Here is a 12653-nt window from a genome sequence, read left to right as displayed (position 1 = left end):
CTTGTAGGTGAACATTCATAGCACTTTTATTCATAATAGCCCCAAGTATAACTGACCCAAATGTCCATCAACAGAAGCACAGACAGATTGTGATCTATCCATACAATGATAGACTACGCAGCAATAAAAGGGAATTAACTATAGGTACACACCACATGGATGACCTCAAAAATATGCTGAACAAAATATTATGCAGTCACATGAGTGCATCCTATATGATTCTACTTATATGGAACACCAGAAAAGACAAAAACTGATCTCTAATGGCAAAGAAAATCAGTGCTTGCCTGGGGCTGGGGGTGGGAGGAGGGGATTGACCGCAAAGGGGGCACAAGGAAAATCTTGGGTGATGAAAATGTTCTAGACTTTGATTATGGTGGTGGTTACATGGGTGGTGGTCCCACGGGTTACGTTTGTCAAATCTCATCAATCTGAACACTTCAAATGGGTCTAATGTATCATATGTAAATATCCATCACTAAAGTTGATTCAAAGAAAACGTGTGGGTGGATTCTTGCTGTCTATGGCACAATCCCACCCACAAAACCTTCTGGAGGCAAGAGCATGGCTTCTATCTCAAGGCACCAAGCGCCACGCTCGAATGTGTGAGAGACACGGAACCCCACAGTCACACAGAGGAGGACACAAGGGGACACCTGGCAGGAAGTGCTCTCTCTCTCTCAGGAAGTGCAAGATAGTGTTTTGATCAGAGGCAGCAGATGTGAACTGAAATAGTACGGCTCTACGATGTTAGGGACTCATAGCCCTAAAGCTGAACCCAAGATTTAAAAACTATACCTAATTATGTGTCACCCTATGGTTTATGTGTCTAACCAAAGTTGCTCTTGTCCTTGGTATCTATTGCCACATCATGAACCCAAACCTAGTGGCTTCAGGACAACAACTCGTTACTCTCTCTCACAGTTCTGTGAGTTGACTGGGCTCAGCTGGGGGGCTTTTTACTCTGGGTGTCTTGTGCAGCTGTAGTCAGGTGTTGGCTGGGGCTGGAGTCCTGAAGGCTTAACCCAGCTGGACATCCAAAATGGCACACACACGGGGCTGACAGTTAATATTGGCCGCTGGCTGGGAACTTAACTGGGGCTTCAACTGGAACACCTTAAGTGTGGCCTGTCCATTGTAGTTTGGGCTTCTCACAGCATGGTGGCTAGCTTCCAAGAGGGACTGTCCCAAAAGTGAGCATTCTAGTAGGCTCAGGAAGCTTCAAGTCTTTCTGTGATCCTGTCCTGAAAAAACCACACAGCATCACTTCCACCTCATTCTCTCAGTCAAAGCAGGCATAGGACCCACCTGGGTTCAAAGGGGTAGAGACATAGGCCTCTCTACTTGACGGGAGAGTGACAGGTCTCACTGCGGAAAAATATATGGGATATTGTGGCAGCTATCTTTCAAAAATGCAGCCCCCCCCAAATATATAGTGAAACCTCATTTTTCTTTGCTCTTCAATGTAGTTTTAAGCTGGGCTCCAACAACTTTGACTAAGGGCAAAGGTTTGAGAAAGGCAGGATTCCACTGATGGTCAGCCCAGTGGGATGGAGGTCTTATTACTTACACACTAGTAGTATTAGGTATTACAGAAGTTAGTGCCTCCAAATAACTGTTTGCTTTTCCTCTACAGCACTTAGAGGGCTTAGTACTGTCTCTCTTACTCCTGGATTCCCCTCTGCTGTTAGCCCTCACCCTTCCCTCAGGATCGACCTAATCCAGAAGATATTTCTCTGGGCCACACCTGACTCTACAATCACATCTCCCAGTATTTCAGTCTCTGTACACTTCCCTACAGGCATTTAGAGTATTTCATAGAGCTGGGCTGCAATGCCTCGTTACACCAACAGGTGGCAACCTAACATCTGACCCAGGCTTGTATTTTAGGGAAAAGGGGATGGGGTTGTGGGATATGGTTGGGGAGAAAGAAAGGCAGAAAAGGAAGTATCTAATGTTCCTGTGCTGCAGTCTGCAATTTTCGAGTTTGAAATATTAATTGTTCTAAAATACCCTTTTCATCAAGCTTTGAAGTTTGATAACACCGGTTTTCTCCCGAACAAAGGACATCTATGACAGCTGTACTGAATGTTCCAGAGGGAACCTCGATAATCCAAGATTTCATCCAACATCCCGACTCGTTTTAGAGCCAGTCAGCAATCCGTAATGGATAAGCCACTCTGCCTACGGCACTCTATTAGACTCTTAAAGTGGGCCATGGGGCTTCCCTGGTGGCGCAGTGGTTGAGAGTCCGCCTGCCGATGCGGGGGACACAGGTTCGTGCGCCGATTTGGGAAAAATCCCACATGCCACGGAGCGGCTGGGCCCGTGAGCCATGGCCACTGAGCCTGCGCGTCTGGAGCCTGTTCTCCGCAACGGGAGAGGCCACAACAGTGAGAGGCCCGCGTACCGCAAAAAAAAAAAAAAAAAAAGTGGGCCATGATAAGGAAGAAATCCAGTCTCTAGTTTCAAGGTGCCTACATGGTAACTTTCAAGACACCTCCAAGACAGTGTCTAATCAGCTTAAACCTGGCAACTGAGGGCTCAGGTGTGGGCCAGTGGGAGCCCATGATTGCCCTAGCAGGGGGGAAGGGGAGAGGGGCCAACGTGGGGAGGGACAGAGTGGGAGGGCCAAAAGGAAACCGGGTGTTGATGAGCACAGGACACAGTTGGGCAAAACGTCAGAGGGAAATGGGGAGAAAAAAAAACAGTGTAAAGCGTGTTGCAGGAAAAGACAGACTTGATTTGAATGGAGGGTACAGACCCTAATTTCAAATTATAAGATGTTAGTGCCAATAGGAACCCCAGAGACCGTCCAGCCCCAAGCTCATTAGCTAGGAGGGCCACTGTCGGTGAGCTAGCTGCACGCCTGGACTGGAATGCGGCACCCTGACTTCCACATGAGGTCTCTCTCCAAGTGTTGAGCGAGGGTGATGTAACACAGGCAGAGAAACAGTTATTAGTCAGAATTTCCAAGAGGCTGTAACCTCTCCTCTTTTTCACCGAGTCCAGCTCAGTTTGGCAAATCCCTGAGTGACCTCGGGGAGGCTGCTTCTCCTCTGAGCCTCATTTCCTTCTCTTATCAAACGCTTACTGTACACTTTGTGCTATTCCTCATGCTTTATGTGTTAATTCACTTTGTCACCGCTACAACTGTCTGAGGTAGGTAGGATGATTACTATGTGACAGATGAGGAAACTGAGGCGGAGGTTAGTAAACTTGTCCAAGGTCACACAGCTAGGAAGTGGTGGAGAACTGGTTCAAACTGGGGCTGTCTGGCTTCAAACGTGTGCGCTCAACCACTAGGTAACCCTGCCTTTCAGCTGGCTTGGCTGGACTAGGTGCCCTCCAAGGTCCCTTCCAGGGCTGACTTGGTAAGCTTCTACCCACTTGCTTCCTCTAGGACTGGTCCAGGAGAACCCAGGAGAGTTCCAGGGAAAAATCCTCCCCGAATGGCCATGTATCCTGCTCTGGGGCCCATTTTACAACTCTAGCCATCACGGAAAAGGCCACTGGGGACGATCAGAATCCTGAGATGAGAGACAAACGTGGAGGGCAATGGAAGAACTTGCCTTTTTCAACCCGTTCATCTTTGTTGTTGTTTCTCTCAGTGGCTGTTCTTATGCACAGAGGGTCCACTTCTCCAAATGTGATTTTGAAACTGCAGCAGAGAGAAAGCCAAATAAACACAGAATGGTCGGCCAAGGGCCCGTACTTTCTATTCCCTGGTTACAAAGTAAAATTAGCTAGCTGGTGGCCAGGGCTGGGAGATTTATTTTGGTCTGAAGTCAACCCACAGATTAACAATATTGGCAAGAACTATACAGGAGGGGAAAATATTTTGGACAAGGCTGCATATGTTTGCAGATACATCATCCGCCTCCGTACGGCAGCCAAGGTTAAAGAGAATGGGAGTCAGGAGCAGGCCGCGCTGTGTCCCTTCTGTGAGCAGTCGGTTTCCTCCCGCACGATGCCAGCTCTCGCCCTCTGAGAGCAGTTGCACGGTACATCGCAGGAGACACGGAAGGTGGCCGGGAGAGCACACTCCCCGTCTTCGAGAAGATGCACTTGCTCATCTTTCATTCCTCCTTTCCTGCCAAGACCTACATTCCATTCTGAGGGTAATTCTCAGGCAAGAGCAATTTCCGGATTCTCAAGGACTAACCGAGGGTAGTGTCAGAAGAAATTATCCAAAATTGGAAATAGGCGAAAGAGATTATTGGGTGTTCTTGCTGCACCGTGCAGGGGCTGGCACCTTTGATCGATTTCCTATTGACTGGGCTATTTTACAACCCCATAGCTGCAGAGGTTGCTTAACTTTCAGATTTTTGTCTGGTAGAGATGCAAATAATTTCTAACCTAGCTATCTCACCCCCGAATTCTTCTATTAAACTGCCTATAAATACCTAGCCCCTCACATTCTCACTGTAATCGGTTTTAACATCTTAGAGGGTCCCCTCATTAATGAATGAGCTAAATCAAATCTTTGACATGCGGTCATTTTATATTTGCACGAGAGTCAAGTGTTTCCACCTGTGTGAAATTCCACTTTAACACGACATTTTTTTCTGGCCTCTTTGTCATCCCACCTCAGGCCCCGGGTTCAAGAACCCATACTCCTCAGGGTGGACTCCACACAGCACTTCGACAGCCGGCAGCCAACCTGGCCCCCTTCGCGGCGATGGGGCCGCAGATAAGACCCTGGCCCCTGGCCTCGCTCATCTCCACCCTGCCCTGGAGTATGCTGGTCCTTCAGGGAACAGCCATGGGTAGGGAAAGGGATCCAGGACCCCCCACCCCCAGGAGTCACAAGGCCTCTTTTAGAGAGCTCATAAGCTTGGGCAAAAGAAGGCATCAATTCTCTGACTCTGCGGAAGTGATCTCATTCTCAAAATGGGAATAGTCATTTCTACATTGCAGATTTCACAGGGAGTTTCTAAAGTGCTTCTCAAAGTTTAATGTGCATATGACTCACCTGAGGGAATCTTAATATAGAAATTCTGATTCGACAGGCCTGGGGAGCATCTGAGGGCGTCCTTACAGCCTCTCAGGTGAGGCTGCTGCCGGTCCGCGGGCCTTTTGAGTAGCAAGGTTCTGGAGCTGTTGGGAGAGCCTGCCCTTTGAAAATCCCAGGGCACAGCAAACATACCTTTGAGGAGTTAACGATTTACGCTTAGGGCTCCACTCCCACAGGGCATAGGGCCACAGGTCTGCATAAATCCCAGGAACCGCCATCTCCTAAACCCATGGTGTGCCTGGGCCGTTATTCGCCTGACCTCCCTTAATCCCCACAAGCAGCCCGGAAGTCATTCCCATTTTACTACAGAGGAAACTGAGGCGCACACCAATGACATAACAGCGCTGGCTTTTGGAGCCGGGTTTGCCGAGCTCTAACCACATTACTACACAGCCTCCTTCCTCCACCATGGCCTTGCAGGGCCCGGCTCCTCGGCCACATCTGCGGGGGCGTTGGAAAGGGACAAGGGAGAACTCTCCTTCTTATCATGTGGCCCCCACTGCCCTCGCATTCCCTGGATAATTCCTCCACCCTCTCCCCCTGCAGCTGTCAGAGGGAGGGAGGGCGCGACTTCTGATTAATTCCACAGCAGACAAATGTTCCTTGAGAACCCGTGGTTGGCAGAGCTAGTTTCTTCACCCTGGAGAGGAATATGGAGAAATTCAAAGAACGAAAACAGATCTCTGCCTTCAAGGAGGTTAGAATCCAGTGGAGAAGCTCTCATGTAGATACACTACTGCAATACTAATTCAGATTGTCCCTGCCAGCCCTTTTGTTTGCGGAGCGCCTCTCTCCTCTGGGTAGGGCCCCTGTTTATCAGCAGACCTTTTGGTCTGCAAAGATAATCCTTCTGAGTTTTTTTTAATGGGACTGGGGGGGGGGGGAACAAGGCAGGTGGCAGACAGGGGCAGGGGGAGGGAGGTTGTGAGCGGCAATTAGAGTCTATTCGGTTGACGGTGTGTGCTCCCAGGGACCCAGGGACTGGGTGCTCCTTCGGCAAATGTAAATATCAAACCAATAAATGCTAATGGAGCATGAAAAAGTGCTGATCTGGGAGAAAGTTCCAATCATTTAGAGAGCTTGTCGCAGAAAGCATTTAGGTGTTCCGGCTGCAAGGGAGCTGGGGAGGGAATCAAGGGGATGGAATTGGGAGCTCCCTTCTGGGTGGTGGTACTACCCTGGCCACCCATTCCAAGAAAAGGGAACCAGCAAAGAGGGTCATGGCAAGGTGCTGGGGAACGGGGGACAGTAAATAAGACAAAGCCAGAAAAGGGGGTCAAGTTCCTGAACATCTGGCACGAGAAGAGGGAGATAGCAAAAGCCCTGTTATCAAGATCTCTGTGAACTTGACACCTGCCTCCGTGGGTCTTTGCCCAAGGTCACTGTCATCCTGATGGGTTTCCTGAATGTGGCCCCAGCCGCATCAGCCTGCATTCGGGGACTGCTTTCTGAGTTATGGCTCTGATCTCTCTGTCCCTCACGCCCTAGTCCCACCCCACCATACGCCCACACTTCTAACACACCTGTCAAGACCACCCCCTCCCGCCCAAAGTCTGCCACACCTACCCACCTCACAGAGGCCCTGGAGGACCTCTGCAAATCCTTATGAACTTCATCCAATACAAACGGCCATTAAGGGACCTGCGAGATGAGAAAGCAGGGAAGTATGTTGGAGAGAAGACTCAGCTGGGTTCCAGGCCTGGCTCTGCCACCTCTTTGACCTTAGAAAACATATCACACCTCTCTGAGCCTGGAAGCCTCAGTTGCTTCATCTGTAGAATGGGAATAACAACTCCCCCCTGGAACATTAAATGAGACAGTGATATATGTGCAAGGGCTTGGTAGCCTACACATCCAGCTGGTCGCAGGGCAGGTTGCCTGGGAGACGAGCAGCAGTGGGGGCCTCCACAGCCAGACCCCCCATGTGAATAACATCACACTCTGCCGGGCCCCAGGCTTGCTGGGTTCTCTTTCTGGCCCCAGGACACTGAGCAAACACCTGAAGCCTCCTTACAGCACGGCTGCCTCTGAACATCAGAGAGAAAGAATGTTCAGAGGGAAAACCACTCATCCACCATCCCTGCCTCCTGCTCTCTAACCCAATCTGGCTATCTGATCCGGTCAAGTTGTTTGTTGTTTTTTTTTTTGCGGTACGCGGGCCTCTCACTGTTGTGGCCTCTCCCGCTGCGGAGCACAGGCTCCGGACGCGCAGGCTCAGCGGCCATGGCTCACGGGCCCAGCTGCTCCGCGGCATGTGGGATCCTCCTGGACCGGGGCATGAACCCGTGTCCCCTGCATCGGCAGGCGGACTCTCAACCACTGCGCCACCAGGGAAGCCCCGATCCAGTTAAGTTTACATCTAAATATCTCTGGAAACTGCCTCTTCCCTTTCCTTACATCCCTTTCCCAGAGCTGCCGCCTTGGCTCAGATCCTGTTCACTTTTGCCCGGAAATTTGCAGGCTCACCACTTCAGTCTCCCCAACCCAGCCCCCTCTTCCTCGTGGCTGCCTCTGTTACCCCACTGCTCTGCTTCCACCATCTTTCGGCCTCATCGGGCCCGGCCTCCTGCTCAGAGGCCCCAGAACCTGCCCCTGCACCTCAGGGCCTTTGCATCTGCTACTTAAACAGGACAGCAACTTTGACCCGTCCTTTTTGGCCCAGCTGGAAACCCCGGCCCCTAGGTTACCCTCAGTGGGATGTGAGCTCCTTCCCATGCACTTTCTTCTCTCAGGGTTTGCACAGCTCTTGGCCTGGTAGGACAGTTATTTGGGTTTTCATGAACATGGACTCCCTCAGAATGCGCTCAGAAGCCCAAGGTCAAGCTCTGGAAGGAGAGTTTCCGGGAAGGAAGGGCAGCTGGGCCCTGAGCCTTAGCGGCTGTCTCTCCCTGATTCTTCCTTTCCGCAACCTTGGAATCCTCTTTGAGACCTTGAGCCTGCTGTCGACCTAGGCAGAGGCATGAAAAGACCTTCCAGAACAATGTCAAGGGACTAGGGCAGAATAGCTAAGGCAGTTCTCAGTCTTTCAAACCCTCACAGAATGCTCGGAGCCAGGCCAAGCTCTGGAGATATAGCAAAGACCAAGGCAGACCCAGATTCTGCCCTCCTGGAGAAACCTGCTCTAGGGGATGTCGGCCACCATGGCATGAGGGTGCTCAAGCAGCCCCGTGGAGGGCCCGTGTAGAGAGAACAGAGGCCCCCAGCCAGCACCAACTTGCCAGCCACTTCCAAGGTGAGTGAACCACCTTGGAAGTGGATGCTGTGACCCCAGCCGAGCCCTCAGACAACTGCAGCCTCGGCCGCTCTGACTGCAACCTTTTGAGAGCACTGGGCCACAACCGCCCAGCCAAGCTTCAGATTTCTGCACCAGAGAAACCAAGAGAGTGGAAAAAATGACTTCGGTTGTTTTAAGCTACTAAGTTTTGGGGTGAGTTGTTACCCCGCAATACATACCTAATACTGTGCCACAGATGATTGAACTCAGGTGGCGTAACAGCACATATCATTATAGTAGCTCTCTCATCTGTTGAAGACCCACTACGTGCCAGGCACCCTACTATACTCTGCATACCTTACCTAACCTGCTCCCCACAACGATCCCGAGGCAGGGCTTATTATTCCCAATTCAGAGATGAGCCACTTATCCAAGGCCACACAGTCTGGGACACTGTCCTATGGGCCTGTGTGAAGAACCCCGTCTCCTAGGCTCATCTCTTCCCCCTCATGTGTCCCACTCAGCTCGGACTTGGATCAGTGACCTATGATCAGGAAGCAACAAGGACTATCTAACAAAGATGGCTGTGTGGGATGCCCAGGGCCCATATTCCCCCAGTCCCCATTGCTCCCACCCATCAAAGACAAAAGCCTGGGCTTCCCTGGTGGCGCAGTGGTTGAGAGTCCGCCTGCCAATGCAGGGGACGCGGGTTCGTGTCCCGGTCCGGGAAGATCCCACATGCCGCGGAGCGGCTGGGCCCGTGAGCCATGGCCGCTGAGCCTGCGCGTCCGGAGCCTGTGCTCCGCAACGGGAGAGGCCACAACAGTGAGAGGCCCGCGTACCGCAAAAAGAAACTGATGCGCACAGCAGACTGTATTTTCTAAGAATGGCTGTAACAATACCACCCATCCCACATACTCTTCTACAATGTGACATTGACATTCCCTGTTGAGAAACTGTGTCTCCGCCCTCTTCCCTTGAATCCAGGTGGGCTTGTGACTGCTTCAGTAAACACTTCCACTGTACGTGGACGCGATGCCGGGTGACTCCCAAGGCTGAGTCATAAAAGCCCATGCAGCTTCCACCTTATTTGCTAGAACAATCACACTTGAAGCCCTGAGCCACCACATAAGAAGTCCCATCATGCTGAGGCCACCATGCTGTGAGGAAGCCCAAGCTATATAGAGAGGCCACCTGTACGTGCTCCATCCACTGTCCAAGCCTTTGAGTCCCACCGAGCCCAGGCACCAGACATGTCAATGATTGAACCTGCAGATGAATCCAGCCCCCAACTATCATCACTGGGCTTTGAGTCTTTCCAGCTGAGGCCCCAGACATTGTGGAGCACGGACAAGCCGTCCCCCATTGTGCCCTGTCTGAATTCCTGACCCATAGAGTCCAACAAGCATAATAAAATGGTTGCTTGAAGTCACTACATTTTCGAGTTATTTGTTACATAGAGATGGTAACTGGAACAACGTTCCAGAAGGTGGGTGGAAGGCTGAGTCAGCCAGTGGGTCCCTCCCTCCCCAACATATACAGACCTGCCGCAGTTGTGTCTCAGTTCTGAAACCCAGGAAACTCTGCACCTACCTTATACCACTGCCCCCCACCCCCACTTACCACTGAGAACTGAAACCACATAATTCCCTCTCCCTGTGATTCTCACCCCCAATCTTAACTCCCTTGCCTGGTCACCTTCCATGTTGAACAAGGCTGCCCTGTATAACCAATAGGATATCTTGGAAATGATGAAGTGAGATGACACTGTGGGTTCTGTCTGGCTCTCCTTTGAATCACTCGCTCTAGGGGAAGCTAGCTACCATGCCATGAGGCTTCTCCAGCAGCCACATGGGAGGGGCCCACAGGCCAAGGAACTGAGCCCTCCTGCCAACTGCCAACCCCATTTCACCAGCCATGCAAACGAGCCCCCTTGTAAGTGGGTCCTCCAGCCCTGGTAAATCTTTCAGACGGTTATTGGTGACCCGAGCCAACATCCTGGCTACCACCTCATGGGAGACCCCAAGCCAGGACCACCCCATTCAGCTGCTCCCAAATTCCTGACCTTCAGCAACTGTCAGATGATAAACGTTTATTGTTTTAAGTCACTACATTTGGTGGCGATTTGTTATTCTCTGTCCCTACGTTAAACAATTCTGGGACCAGGCATGCTTTCTGATCCCCATGTTTAAATCGTACTGAGAACAAACAAAATTAACTTAGCTCTTTGCTATAAGAAATACTTGCTCCTGGAAGATAGACTGAACCAACTAAAATAGCTTGTTATTAAGACCAACAGCTAGCTCCTCAAGACTTACTACAAGACCTCTGCCTTGCTGTTCCCAATCCAAAACTACTTTGTCAGAAACTCTCCCCAACCCCAGTCAGTTTCTTGCCTTGAAAGACCCAACTTCAGGGCTTCCCTGGTGGCGCAGTGGTTGAGAGTCCGCCTGCTGACGCAGGGGACACGGGTTCGTGCCCCGGTCCGGGAAGATCCCACATGCCGCGGAGCGGCTGGGCCCGTGAGCCATGGCCGCTGAGCCTGCGCGTCCGGAGCCTGTGCTCCGCAACGGGAGAGGCCACAACAGTGAGAGGCCCGCGTACCGCAAAAAAAAAAAAAAAAAAAAAAAAAGACCCAACTTCAGAATCACCCAGTCCAGCCTCTAAATGCTATCAATACCCTTCCCCAGGGTCCCTGCTTGGACACATCACTAGCATTCTGTCACAGGGGTCCTCTTCCTTACTGAAGTAGGTCTAATAAATTAAGCTTTGCTTGATTGAAAAGTTTTTCTGGGGACTTCCCTGGTGATCCAATGGTTAGGACTCCACACTTCCACTGCAGGGGGCGCGGGTTCGATCCCTGGTTGGGCAACTAAGATCCTGCAAGCCATGTGGCACGGCCAAAAAAAAAAAGTCTTTTTAGAGCGTCGATAGTCAATACCATACACCCCCCAAACTAGGGCATCCACTCTTGGGATTTGGTCATCTGTCCAAATGTAGTCGCCACTAGCCACATGTGGCTATTTAAATTAAATGACGTGAATCACTTTGCTGTACACCTGAAACATTGTAAATCAACGGTACTTCCATTAAAGAAATCCGAAAAAAATTACATAAGGTTGAAAATTCATTTCCTCAGTTGCACCAGCCACATCTCAGCACAGATATAAAATATTTCCCTTCTCACAGAAAGTTCTATTGGACAGTGGTGCTCTAGACGAAAGTGGATCATTTGTTTCAGAGGATGGCTACCCCTGAGGAAGCTCACAGAAGCAGGAGTGGGTGTGTGGGAGGGACTGCAAACCGGGGGCAGGCCACTGCCCAGAGGAAAACAGACCGCGCAGCTCCTCCCGGGCTCAACAAATGCCCGCCTAGGCCGCAGGCACGACTCCACCAAGCAGGCCCCTCCGTGGGCTGCAAGAAATCACCAAGCTTTAGACCCACAGGGCACACGGGCATGCTGATTTCTGGGACTGTGCACGATCCCTGCATAGCGGCGCTGGCTCAGCTGGAACGCAAGACAGATGATCCCTGATCAACACACAGTCTCCCTCATCAACTCACCGGCCTGTGGCAGGGCTCCTGCTCTTGCTTCAGGTCTGATAGCAACCCGCTGGCCTGCAGAACCTCCTAGCCAAGTTTCCTGGATCCTTGTCATCCCCCCAGGTCGGGGACGTGGGGAGAAGTTTGAGAGGAAACCACGGCCTGGTATGTGGCCCTCGCAGAACAAAAACCGAGCAAAGGAGCAGATGAGAGATTCATCAGATCCTCGGACTTATTTGGCCTTTTCTTTTCTGGGCTTTGAGAATTTTTATTTCTTCCATGGTAACTCTTCCCTAGCTGGGGAATGTCATTTTAAATCATTCTGTCTTTAAAACCGTGGGATGAGGGGAAAGAAAAAGTCACCTCCAACCAGGTTTTCACCATGCAAATCGAGGACATTTCAAAATGCTGGCGAGCTGCTCGGGGGACTTCAAAGATGTCCAGGTCCAATTACGCTTCATTTGGGGTGTGAATTGAGGAACTCTGGGGGAGGTGGCCCGAGTGCAACGTGTCAGGGTCGATACTGTGGTAATGAACCTAGGCCTTTGTTCCTGGGAGCCCAGCTGCTGACAAGTGGGCCGTTTCCTGAAGGGCGGAGAAGCGCTGTGTCCCCCACCAGGTGCAGGAAGCAGGGTAGAGATGTAGATGCCAGTCAAAAAAAAAAAAATCATTTTAGGGTGGCTTTTATTTTTCTTCCTTTTTAAAAATCAAAGGTTTACGACAATGTAATATTATACATCAAGTATACTTCAATAAAAAAAGGTTTACACAATTAGCCACGGGAAGGGTCTCCTGAAATTTGATTGACTTGGGATCTGGGAAATGACTCTAACTTATGGTTTAGATACATACCACCTCGATTTCTGTGGCTGACTACGT

The 12653-nt window shown here is 50.8% G+C and overlaps 1 protein-coding gene across 1 annotated transcript in view; it reads right to left on the bottom strand.

The window, feature by feature from the left end:
• Nucleotides 1-12653, bottom strand: part of LOC105748610 (uncharacterized) — an 82370-nt gene continuing 69717 nt past the window's right edge. Inside the window, exons 6-9 of the mRNA XM_049704956.1 lie at nt 6588-6658; nt 4976-5657; nt 3569-3661; nt 1-1364 (exon numbers count right to left, since the gene is read on the bottom strand). The gene's annotated coding sequence lies outside the window, so the exon portion shown is untranslated. The remainder of the gene's footprint in view (nt 1365-3568; nt 3662-4975; nt 5658-6587; nt 6659-12653) is intronic.

Source organism: Orcinus orca, chromosome X (genome assembly GCF_937001465.1).
Source record: "Orcinus orca chromosome X, mOrcOrc1.1, whole genome shotgun sequence".
Lineage (NCBI taxonomy): Eukaryota > Metazoa > Chordata > Mammalia > Artiodactyla > Delphinidae > Orcinus > Orcinus orca.
This window is presented reverse-complemented; position numbering and strand designations above follow the sequence as displayed.